The following is an 11,559-nucleotide window of genomic DNA, read 5'->3' as shown; positions in this document are numbered from 1 at the left end:
CATTCTATTCTATTTTTTAACTATATATTAGCATAGTTTATATTGCATTTCTTACATTTATATAGAAATACTGCTGTAGCAAAATAATTCCCTCTGGTTGGATTAATAATCTATCTATCCATCTCACATTTCAGAGGCCTTGTTATTGCAAACAAAGTCAAGTTGAAAAAGTTCATAAATGTATACAGAGAAGAGTAAATGGGGAGCCTGAATTAAATACTAGAAAGAGCTTGATGAGTTCTGAGATCACACACACACACACACACACACACACACACACACACACACACAGGGGATTGATGCAGCCATTGTTAGCTGTGCAGCTAGTAGTTATTATTTATTTATGTCAATAACTGTATCACTCTGAGGCACACTCTCACACAGCAGACTGTGAAGGATGAGACTTCTGGTCGCTGTTGGAGACTGGACAGATTGCTGGGTGTTTCCAGTTATTGACTGGACAGTTTCTGTCATCCCAAATCCAAATGTCCAAAAGCCTCCACTCGCCCAGAAGAAGCTGGGGTGAAATTAGAGGGTGAAGCATCCAGACAAACAGACACACTTCCGCAGCTCCACCGAGCTGATAGCTCCACTATCGGCGTGTGACCACATTTTACAGGTCAGACCACAATTACTGATAAGCCTATCCCAATCATGTCTGTATGCCAAGCAAGTTTGATAAGTTCAAGTTCCATACTTGAGCAACTCTGCTGTTACATGGGGAGAAAAATAAAATTGTTTTTCTGTTTCTCATCACTGGCAAATGGACATATATTGTTTTCTAGAATTCCAGTGATGTCACACTTATACATTAACATAGCAGGCATTACATGTTTCTACATATTTCTTCATGATGCTAGCTGATTAGCATATCTTATTTTGCTTCAATGCAGTAATGTTTGCATGGTGACTGTTTGCTGTCTGCTCACTGTCTCATATGTTTGGTTGCTGTTGCCAATGGAGGAATATTGTTGGAAAGCCTGTCACATTCACCTCCTCAATGCAGTCTCACACTCCGGTGCCCTTGTAAGCTCCCAATGCCAGTCTGAGCACTCCAGTCAACATCAGAATACAGAAAGTAGTCCATAGTCCACAAGGGCTCCGGCTGCCAGTCCAGAGTTTGCACATTTGGATTCAGCTGTTGCTGTTTGGGGTTGTGACGGCTTGAGGGATGTCAGCTTCTTACACTTTGGCGGCTTATGAGAGGCCGAACAACCAGAGGAAATACTACAAATAATTAGGCGATGCTACAAATTTTAAACCAAAATTCTGTTGTCAGAATTCATCAGTGGTTCAAGAAGAACATTCCTTTCCTGTGTACTTATCCTTTACTTGGAAGATATTTGAATTGCTCTTGCCTCTGTATGACCTACACACGTGCATGAGACCATCGGCGAGAAAATTGGCTATTATTCCTTACTGCTTGTCATCAGTGTAATGTTTTAGTTGTCAATGTGGAACCGATTTTATACACTTTGTACACTAATGGTTAGATCAATCAAGTAACATAGCTCTTAACAGTAACAGTAGATGCAATCTAAAAAACACCCTAACGTACTGTAAGAACAATAATGTAAATATATTGTTATAGTTTCATGGGAGCCAGAGATGATAGCCAGCTCACAGCCCATGATTTTATGAAGCTAAGTGCACATTTCTAACTGCATCGTCTGTTGAGCGTTGGAGCTCCCAAACACCAACCATAATTGAAAAGGTAAGCGGCTCTATAGAAATGCACTATCCTTTTTTTTTTTTTTGATGTTGCAGAAAAAAAAGCCTTTGAAGGTGAAGCTGTTTTATTTCAGACAGGTGGAAAACTGTTTCCCTTTCTCCACTTCCTTCCCAAACTCTCACTTGACTGCCAAATATAAGTGTCGATTGAGTGTTTAAAAAAAAGAGCCCAACTACTGCTGTCTTACCAGCACAATCTGTATTTAAGAGGCTCTCTTTTGTGTAATCAAAACTGTGCAAACTCTACACTTAGCAGGTTACAGTTGTTCCATTGCTGCAAAATGACATGCTACATCTGTACCTTTATGCCTGCTGTCTCTTGCCACCATGCAATTGAAGAGTTACACTCCCACCTTTTCAGCCAACTGAAAAATCCAAGGGTCAACATATCTCTGTCTGGAAGCTGAAAGGAGAAACTTAGATGCCAGATATTTTTAGCTGCGCTTGTCTTGTCAATAGTACACCGGCTCCAGACAGGGATTATGAAATGTACTTTTACATCAGTTTGGCATGTGATGCAAACAGCCATCAATCTTCAAATGTGGCCCATTTACAGGAGCTGGTAAGGCTGGTTCCACCGCCACTCTTTCCATCCATTCAATTTCATGAAATGGAGTAGCACCACTCGGGATGAAATCACGTTTATTGCTCATGCTGATTCACAGGGACGCATCTTCGCCTCAGCTCCTAGAGGTAATCTGAGTCTTTTTGTGAGAGTTTGTATGCAGTCATGCTACCTTTGCAATATGTCTTCCATTCAGTCTGAGCACACCCCATGTGCTCTTTGGTCTACACGGTGCCCGTTGGGAATTGGAAGTTAGACACATGATTTAGTATAACTGTAGGGTTGTGCTGGCAGGAGGATTTGGGTTAATTATGTAATAATCTCCTCTTGAGGTGTATTTAACCTGAGCTGTGAACAAAACAGGGGTAGGATAATGGGCTACGGATTGTGACAATTATTGGTTATTAAGATTATTATACTATAATTACGATTTCATGTTTGACATCCTTTTCAGGTAAAGCTACAATTGTATCAGTTAATTGCAAAAGTTTGGGTAATATCAGGGGTCATTTCGGTAACTTTATGTGTGCATATGTGGGTGCTTGGGTTTATAACAATGTGTGTATGTGTGACAGTGTTTTTGTGTGATTAATGGATTAGAGATGGTTAGAAACGGGGCTGTCATGTTAGATCATATGGAGTGACAAGCTTCACTGCTTCATCTCATAGATCATATCAGAACAAACCCCTCATATTGCTGCCAATTTACTGCCTCAGTGGATGTGCTTCTCAACAGTGTATGCAGATGAAGTGTGCATATATGTGTGAACATGTGTGTCTGGTGAGCACGGTTCACAGGCTACCACAACTACTGTTTAGCTGTCATTTCCAGCCAATCTTTATGTTCAAGAATTACCTGTCCACCGAACTCTATTGTGAATGTGCGTCATTTTGCATTGAGGGGAATATGCAAGAGATAATATCCAACAACATTTTGGTACCACAAGTCTTCTGGTTTCCATGTTTAGTCTGAGCAATATTGACTGATCACATTGGTCGGAATGCAATCTCACAATGATTTTGCTTTTCATTGGTTTTAAATTTGCCTGTGAACGGGCTACTAGTGAAGCAATCTAGTCATAGACGTCGTCTCTCATCTCCAGTTTCTGTAACAACTGTAAACAAGAAGCAGCGCACGAAAAATAAACTTGACCCAGATAGCTCGTGTTGGAAGAAAAACGTATTTACTTAAAAAGTTACTGTTTCTCTGTTATATTCAGAATCATATACTATGTTTATTCTTCATATATACTATTGCAGAGGCCTGTGACTTTAGAGTGAACTTCTCCTCTGTTAACTCGCATATGAACACACTTTGCAACCTAACTTGGTAAGTCTGCTTTTTCTTTGAGCAGTGCAAGACACCCAATTAACATACCACGTTGTGTAATACTTCTCTGCTCCTTCGTTTTAACGAATACATGTCCTGATCAAAGGTTTTACAACACGGTGTCGGGGAATTGTTCTAACACTAGAACACAGGAACCACAGAAACATAGACCCTTGCCCCCTGTGCTTATCCATTGTCAGACCAAAAGCAGATGGGTTCCAAGTTTTCCAACTAAGTAGACCCTTATCATCTGTCAGCAAGCTGGATCACAGCAGAGAGCATCTAGTGGCCGAGTTATTTTAAGAGGAAGTCACCCTGGAATTTACTGAATTTGGTAAAACACTAGTTTCCTCTGGCACCATCGTCAGGTTGACGTTTCAGTTTTGTATTTAAGTACCTTTAGATAAGGATTTTAGGAAAGAAAATGTATACAATCTAAACTAAACATATACAATAATACATCATGAGCATGTTGTGAACAGACCGTTGCTAAAACAAGCATTATACGCTGCGGCATTCTTTGAAATCCGCGTTTGATTAATGCTTACTGATGAAAATGTACTAAATATTTGTGATTATGTGAGAGCGACAAAACATTTGGCTATCCAGTACGGTCTCATAGATTTATTTCCTGCCTGACATAGTTGAAAGCATACAAAAGGCCCTTTGTTGCGATCAATAGAGTGGCTGTTTCAAACACAATTGTTGCTTCAATCAATAAGGAACACTTTAATACCACACATATTATAGACAGAGGGAAGCAAAAAAAAAAACCTCCCCTCCCATTTCAAGATATTGAATGAAGTGAAACAGTTACACTTTAAACACCCACACATAAAAAGCTAAAAGGAATTCAAATGTATCTATTCATCCATCCCTTTATGTATGATCATTGGGGTGAAACAGTGTCATTTGAACAGCTCAGCAGTCAATGTGTTAATGTATGATAATTCCTTTAGATAAAGGCTCCTCATCCCATTGCTGTGTGTAGGACTGGAGAGACTGTTTCTGTACATTTGGCCTGGACACATGCTGATTTCTCGAGTTCCCTTGAGATTGGTGAGCAGTGGAGTGAGAAGAGGGGTTATATTTGAAAATTCATAGATAAATATGATAAATAGACAGAGATAAAGAAAAACAACGGGGTCCCCAGGAGATGAAGGAATTCAAAGTTGACAGGCACATAAGCAGACAGCTATGAGATGAAGTGGTATATAGTAAATTCCTTTCAAACCATGTTATCATCTACCGCCTGTGTGTGTTTGTGTCCGGGCGGTTCAAGCAGCCAATCGCAAGCACTTCTAAGTGTGTTGACATGAATTTTCACACTTGAATATGGAGAGCTGATGCTGACAATGATAGGGGAACTGCACCTGACAGCTGTTCCATTATTGGTGAAACAAAAAAGGTGGAGGAGAAAGAAAGATTGAGGCAAAGGTGAGAGAACACTAGATAACGCTTGCCTAGTGAGAAGAGAGAGCAGCTCCGACTGTTGCATTAGTGACCCCCGTGAGAGCATGACTGCTGACATCTGAGACGCACACAGGTGATTGTACTCTCAGCACACAAACACTCCAACTGCAACACCTTTTCATTCTCAGTATTGAGCTATTTTGGTTTTTCATGAGAGACGCATGCTGTGTTGCTCACTAAAGCTCAATCGATGCGCTTTCTCCGGAGAAATGTCATTCTTTTCCGACGTTTTTGTTATCATGTCAATATGCGGATGCGAGGACATTTTGGAGAACTACCCTGATCACTGTTTGTACTCGGGGTGCATGTGTGTCACGGATGTGGAGGCTGCATTGCACTTAAAACCGAACGCTGAGGAGACGGGGAGATGAAGGTGACACAGTGTCCAACCTCGCCACTGCATATCTCATTATCTTCTCATTTTGTCAGGAGAGCTGTTGGTAGGGAGGAGGTGGGTGGGCGGGTGGGTTGGGACTCACGGAGAATGCAATAAGGTACAATCATTAAAATTATCGAGGAGGAGAGGGGGGTGGGTGGCAGACACACAACCCTACACCCTGGCATAATGTATATAGGGAAAGAATGAGGAGATGAACAACAAACAGAGAAGCTTCGAGTGAAACAGAAGGAGCGCAAAGGATGACTAAAAAAGACACACAAAGACAAAGTGCGGCACAGCTTTGTTGCTTTGGGGCAAAACAGTAAAACAGTGTAAATATCGATTCAGACCATTGGTATTCTCCTCTCTCTCTCTCTCTCTTTGGTACACTGTATACAATGGTTTCTAAAGGCCCACCGGCATGAAAAGACTGTTTATGCAACCTGTCTCCTGTGGTGTGAACATCCTGCAATGAGCAGGAAGTAGTGGGATCTCCACCGATAGTGAGAGGTGAAGTTTAGACCGGGACAATGAAAATAGGCAGGGACACTTTTGTTGAGACATTCAAAATGAGTGTCCTGCTTTAATATGATCCAAATAACTAAATAAAACAATACAGGATATTTCAATCTGCAAAATGTATGTTTATACTGTAAATCAAAATAGTTCAAAATAGAATGCAACCAAGGGCTTTTTTCAATTCTGTAAATTTATACAATTTAAAATGACAGTAACAAAACAATTATTTAAAGGGGATTTGTTTAGTATGCACTGCCATGAAGCTGCTGGAGGAAGAGACAGACCAGTTATAGAGTGTAGTGTTGCTTTACACACATATGGTGTCCAACACACAGTAGACAATGTTAAATCATACTATACCAATTTACAAATGGATACGCTTCCTTGGCTATGAATGTTGCTACTGCATCTGTTGATGGTGAATCATCCAGATTGAGAGCATACTCCTCTTCAAACCCTGTGATGTTCCTGGCCGACGTTCATCAGCTCAGGACAAGCCTGCGGCCCATAACCATCGACAACAGTGATCTAAATCACGCTGTTTGTACTCTAGCTGAGAATAATGAGTTTGAACTCCCTTCCATAGATTCAACCTCTGAGTGTCTGATTCCGCCTCCGTTCTTTTGTGTCTTCCCTCTTCCCATTAATGACTTTCTTCCTTTTAATGGCGATTGGGAGGAATTCTTACTGAGGCACAGAGTCACAAAATAAAAGGTTGTTGTGGGGGAATGTGCCGGTGTCGCGCTGGAACGTACATCAGCGTAGAGTTGTAAAGGTTGGTGTATTAAAAGAAAAATCCTCCAAGGCGTCAAGAATTACATGAAGCCTGTGTCCATTCCACCAAAGCAAATGTTAGTGTACAAATTAAGATGAGCTTCTTGAAATGAACACATGACCCAAACAAATTATTTGGGGTTAGACTGGCACTCATTTGTTAACCTCATCTCTTTGAGCTCTCTTCCTTATTAATAATGACCATACTCAGAATTAGCACCAACTACTTTCATCTATCCTGCATTTTCTTTTGGACAATTTGATTCAAATTTGCACTATATTTAGATGGAAACCTGGCTAGTGATTGTATAACAAATGTAGATATGCTCTCATATTCACGTCAAAGAGTAAATACAAATAATTTGCAGTCGTAGGGAAGCTTTATCCACATTGATGTTGGTAGAAGTAATAGAAGTAAGATATGTTGCCGTGTGTTTCTCACCTCATTGCTTTGCAAACCTCATCTTTAAACTATAAATACAAGGACATATACCAGTAGGAAAATGTACAATTTGTTTTGGCTTGTTCTCTAAAACTCAATTCATGCACAATAAGCAATAATGTCAAGGTTGAAATTCCAGCAATGAAGTGAAAACATGAATCAGAGTGAGTCAAAGGATCATGGTCTCAATCTGAAATCCAGACGTTCCTGATTTCTGCACACACAAACGCATCCCTCATCATTAGTGAGAATATATGTAAATCGGCAGAATAACTAGCAGGTAAGACAAACACCAATCTGACCGCATCAGTCCTAACGCAGATGGCTGACTGATTTCAAAACACTGATGGAAGACAGGCTGCCATTTTCTGTTTGTTTATCATCATTACGTGAATTGACAGGGCTCTGGCATCCTGCGGTTTCTCTGCTCTCTCCCGGACACGGACATGGACACGGACATGGAGGTTGGCTGAATGCTAGCCGACACCTTTTGTTACTTCAGTCTGCTTGTTGTGTGCTCTGGTGTTGCAACGGAAATTCGTGAGTTTCTGTGCTCCCTTAAAAAAGCTCTGGTGGACTCAATATTGCACCTCTTGAAAACTGAGTTCAAAGCAGAACTTTAGGTTAAATATGGGAACAAATGTCTCCCTTTTTTTCACCTGTTTCCTCACAGAAAAAGGGAATGAAGGGGAAAAAGAAAAGGAAAAGTGTAGGTGGACAAACTATCACAGTAATGAGCACAGTACTATTAAGAGTCTGTAAATAGTGAGATGGAAATCAATGTACGAAGCTGTAACTGATACATGTTATATGTATTGCTATGTCTCTTGACATCCTTGACAGTGACAGCAGTGCTAAGCTTTACAGTAAACAACAACAACAACATCATGCATTATAGGATTAGGAACCCACACACATATATTGTACCAAGAGGCCAAACATGAATTCACTAACAAAGACCACGCTAATAGCAACGAACGAAAGGTTTAGATTTAGGAAGCGGAAAGGGGTTGAGGGACGGAAGGGAGTAAGGAAGAAGGAATGAGGAGGGTAGAGGGGATCGTGGAAAGAAGGTTGGAGGGGTAGGATGAGAGACCGCTGGTGTCCGGTGGCTGGAGGTAACGAGGGGAGTGGAGACTTGTGACAGGGTCTGTCTCTTTAGAAGCTCTGGCGGGGGAGAGTTCCCTGTTGCTCCTGTAATCCTGTGAAAGAGAGCGAGGGAGAGAGAAATAAGAAGAAAAGAACGAGGTTGGGGGGAGGGATGTGGAAACTGAGTCAAAGAGGACGTGAACGGGTTTGTTGAGCTGTGTTCAAGACGTGGTCCTTATAAAACACCATTGAGCCTTCACGCAGGCTGGCTGGATGATTTTTAACATCTGTCCTTTGACTCTTATGGAAGTACATTTCTGCAATGAAAAAATCAAGATTGTCAGTCATTGAGATAACGTCTGATAATTATGACTTAGCATCTCATAATAATGACTTAGCGTCTCATAATAATAACTTAGAATCTCATAATTATGCTCATGATTAGCAGACCGTTCTGTGATTAGCAGACCGTTTATTTCAATAACCTCTGCTATGAATAATACATTGTTTTTATGAAAAGCAAACCATTGCTCTGAACAACAGATCGGAGCTATCAATAGCAGACAGGTGGTATGAATAACAAACCGTTTCTATGAATAACAGGCCGTTTTTATGATTAACGGACTGTTTCTATGAATGAAAGTCTGGCTAATACATAGTAAAGTTTCTATGAATAACAAACAGTTTCCATGAATAACAGACAGCCGTTATGAATGACAAACTGTTTCAATAAATAACAAGACGTTGAGAAACAAACCATAACCGTTTAGTCATTCAAAGTAAATCTGATGAATAATACATTCTATACCATGTATGACTGGTTAGTATCTGATAATTATGCGATGCTAAGTCATAATTATAAGGCTCTAAGTCATTATTTTGAGAGAGTACCTCATTATAGTGACTAACAGGATGTGTATTTTTTTTAACACAGTGATGAAAATGCCCTCCCATAAACTCTCTCATTGCAGGTTAAGAAATGTACTCTTTCACCACACATGCATGACACTGCGTTCACACAACGGGCGACACAGCGACAGCCCACACCTGCTTTTCAAGAGAGCCGGAGACACAAAGCTACAAACTGACACCTGACACTTGTCGCCGCATGACAGGCGTGATGCACTACTAAACAAAGTTGAGACGGTCTCAACTTTTTCCCCGCTCCAGCGATGCATCAACCAATCATGTCTTTGTTTTTTTGCAACCAAGAAAATTCAGTGTAACAATATAACTGCATCAATAAACACTTCCACTGCAACTCGGAGACAATGTAGCTGGCCACGCTTGGCCGTTTCTGTTGCTTGTGGCGTGAACATTGCATTTTCTTGCTGATTTTGATATTCAAAGTAACCATCCAGAACTTGAAGGACTGCAACTTGAGAAAGTGAATAGTTTGTGAGGTTTGATACTCCAGCAAAAACCCATCAGCAGCTTCTTTGTCAGAAATACAAGAGGAAAGCCGTTTGTGTTTCTGTTTACGGCGCAATCTCATGTTGTTTTGGTAAATAGATATGTGAAAAATAATTGCGACTCGATTTGATTTCGCACAAGACATGAGTCGTTTCCAACATAACAACCGAGCACAGTAAGTGTCCCTTGTTAAGAGGGTTGAGAATGTACAGCTTGTCGACTTCAGCTCTTTATCTAACGGCTCAATATGGCTCCTTTACTCTCCAAAATATTTTAAATGATCCACTTAACAAAAACAAAAAAAAACAATTTTGGTGAACTGCTTTGACAGTAATTGTGTTGTATCAAAATCAAAGTCACCCTGTGGTTCCATCCATGCATCACTTTCCTGTGAATCTTTTGTGAAAAAGCTCATTTGAATCCAGCAGGATAGTAAAATTATCAGTATTATTCATGAACACAAATACATAAAATAGTAATTGAAAAAAAAAATCATAAAGGTTTGTAAACATTGTTAAGATTGAAATTCCAAAGTTAGGCAACGTGGTTAACTTTTCTCCAGGATCATTGTTAAGGTTGCATGGAAAGAGGACACAAGTGGAGTTAGCAGTGCATATGGGCATGGTGGAAAAAAAAAAAACACTTTCGTCGGCATGCTTTAGTTATTGAGGACAACTGTCAAAAGATCAGACTGATCACCTAATAACATGCAAGCCGTGCGAATGCCGAGTTTGGAAACATTTGCAGATACTCAATCACGTTCAGGAAGTGGCTCATAAAGACTCAGAAAAGACAATTTTGCAATCAAGTTGAAACGTTCAGTTCGAGTGGACACCTTGACTACTGTCATGCGCTCCTGAATCCGAGGCCTGTCTCACGAAGCTGGATTAACATACCCGGGGGTTTCCCTGAATTATCCAGCTGCACTTAACCAGATGTCCGTGGTCTCACTTTTTGGTCAACTCCAATCGGTTTTGCTAGTCCCGAAACACTCTGCGGAGTGCTGCTCTTACTATCCGAGCACCTACCTCAACGGGATGCTGTAGAAATGAGCAGGCCATTTTTCCAAGACAATGATTGGCCAGTAGGCGTCTTCTATCCCCACTGAGATCTTATCCGGGAACTTAAACTGCTCCGGAGCAGGTTAGGCGTTCACCGTGAATTACCGGGGAAACGTACTCCGCTAAGAAGTGAACCAGCTTCGTGAGACGGAAAACCCAGAGTTAATCCGGAAATTACCTCGCTAAACCGAAATCCATCTTGGTGAGACGGGCCTCTGGACCTTAGAAGCGATCCTGCAAACTTTTGCATGCTTGTTGTTCTGTCTTGACTTTAATCATTGACATGCTCCATAGTATCTAATACTTGATGAGAATAATACTGATGTGTCAATCTCAGTAAATAATGAGGAAGTTAAGCAGGTCGGTAAGTACAGGAGTTGGGCGTAAAGCATGCCAGAAGCCATCTGTGAGTTTACTTTCCAGATGGACAATTTAAAGACCCCATGCAACCATTCATCACAATTACCATCAGTTAGTCCTGCAGTACTCTGAGCAGTGCTAATTTGTATGCGCCTTTTCTCACACACACATCCTTAACACTACGCTCTCCTGCGCAGGATCTGGAAGAAAGATGATGTGATATAAGCTTTGACACAGTTACACAAAACTTAGTCTTCCCCAAACACCATTAGTTTCTTCACTGCAACATGTCAGATGACTGACTGGCAAGCTCATTCATCATTGTTGGAGCATTTATTTACTGCACCGCCTAAAGTCGCAGTCTTATTCTCACCAGATACAATTTCTTGGTGATTGGAATGTTTGTAAGAAAAAGAAGAAAAA

The sequence above is a fragment of the Clinocottus analis genome, unplaced genomic scaffold, assembly GCF_023055335.1.
Source record: "Clinocottus analis isolate CAN_PGR_092001 unplaced genomic scaffold, fCliAna1.0.p SCAF_13, whole genome shotgun sequence".
NCBI classification, from domain to species: Eukaryota; Metazoa; Chordata; class Actinopteri; order Perciformes; family Cottidae; genus Clinocottus; species Clinocottus analis.
This window is presented reverse-complemented; position numbering follows the sequence as displayed.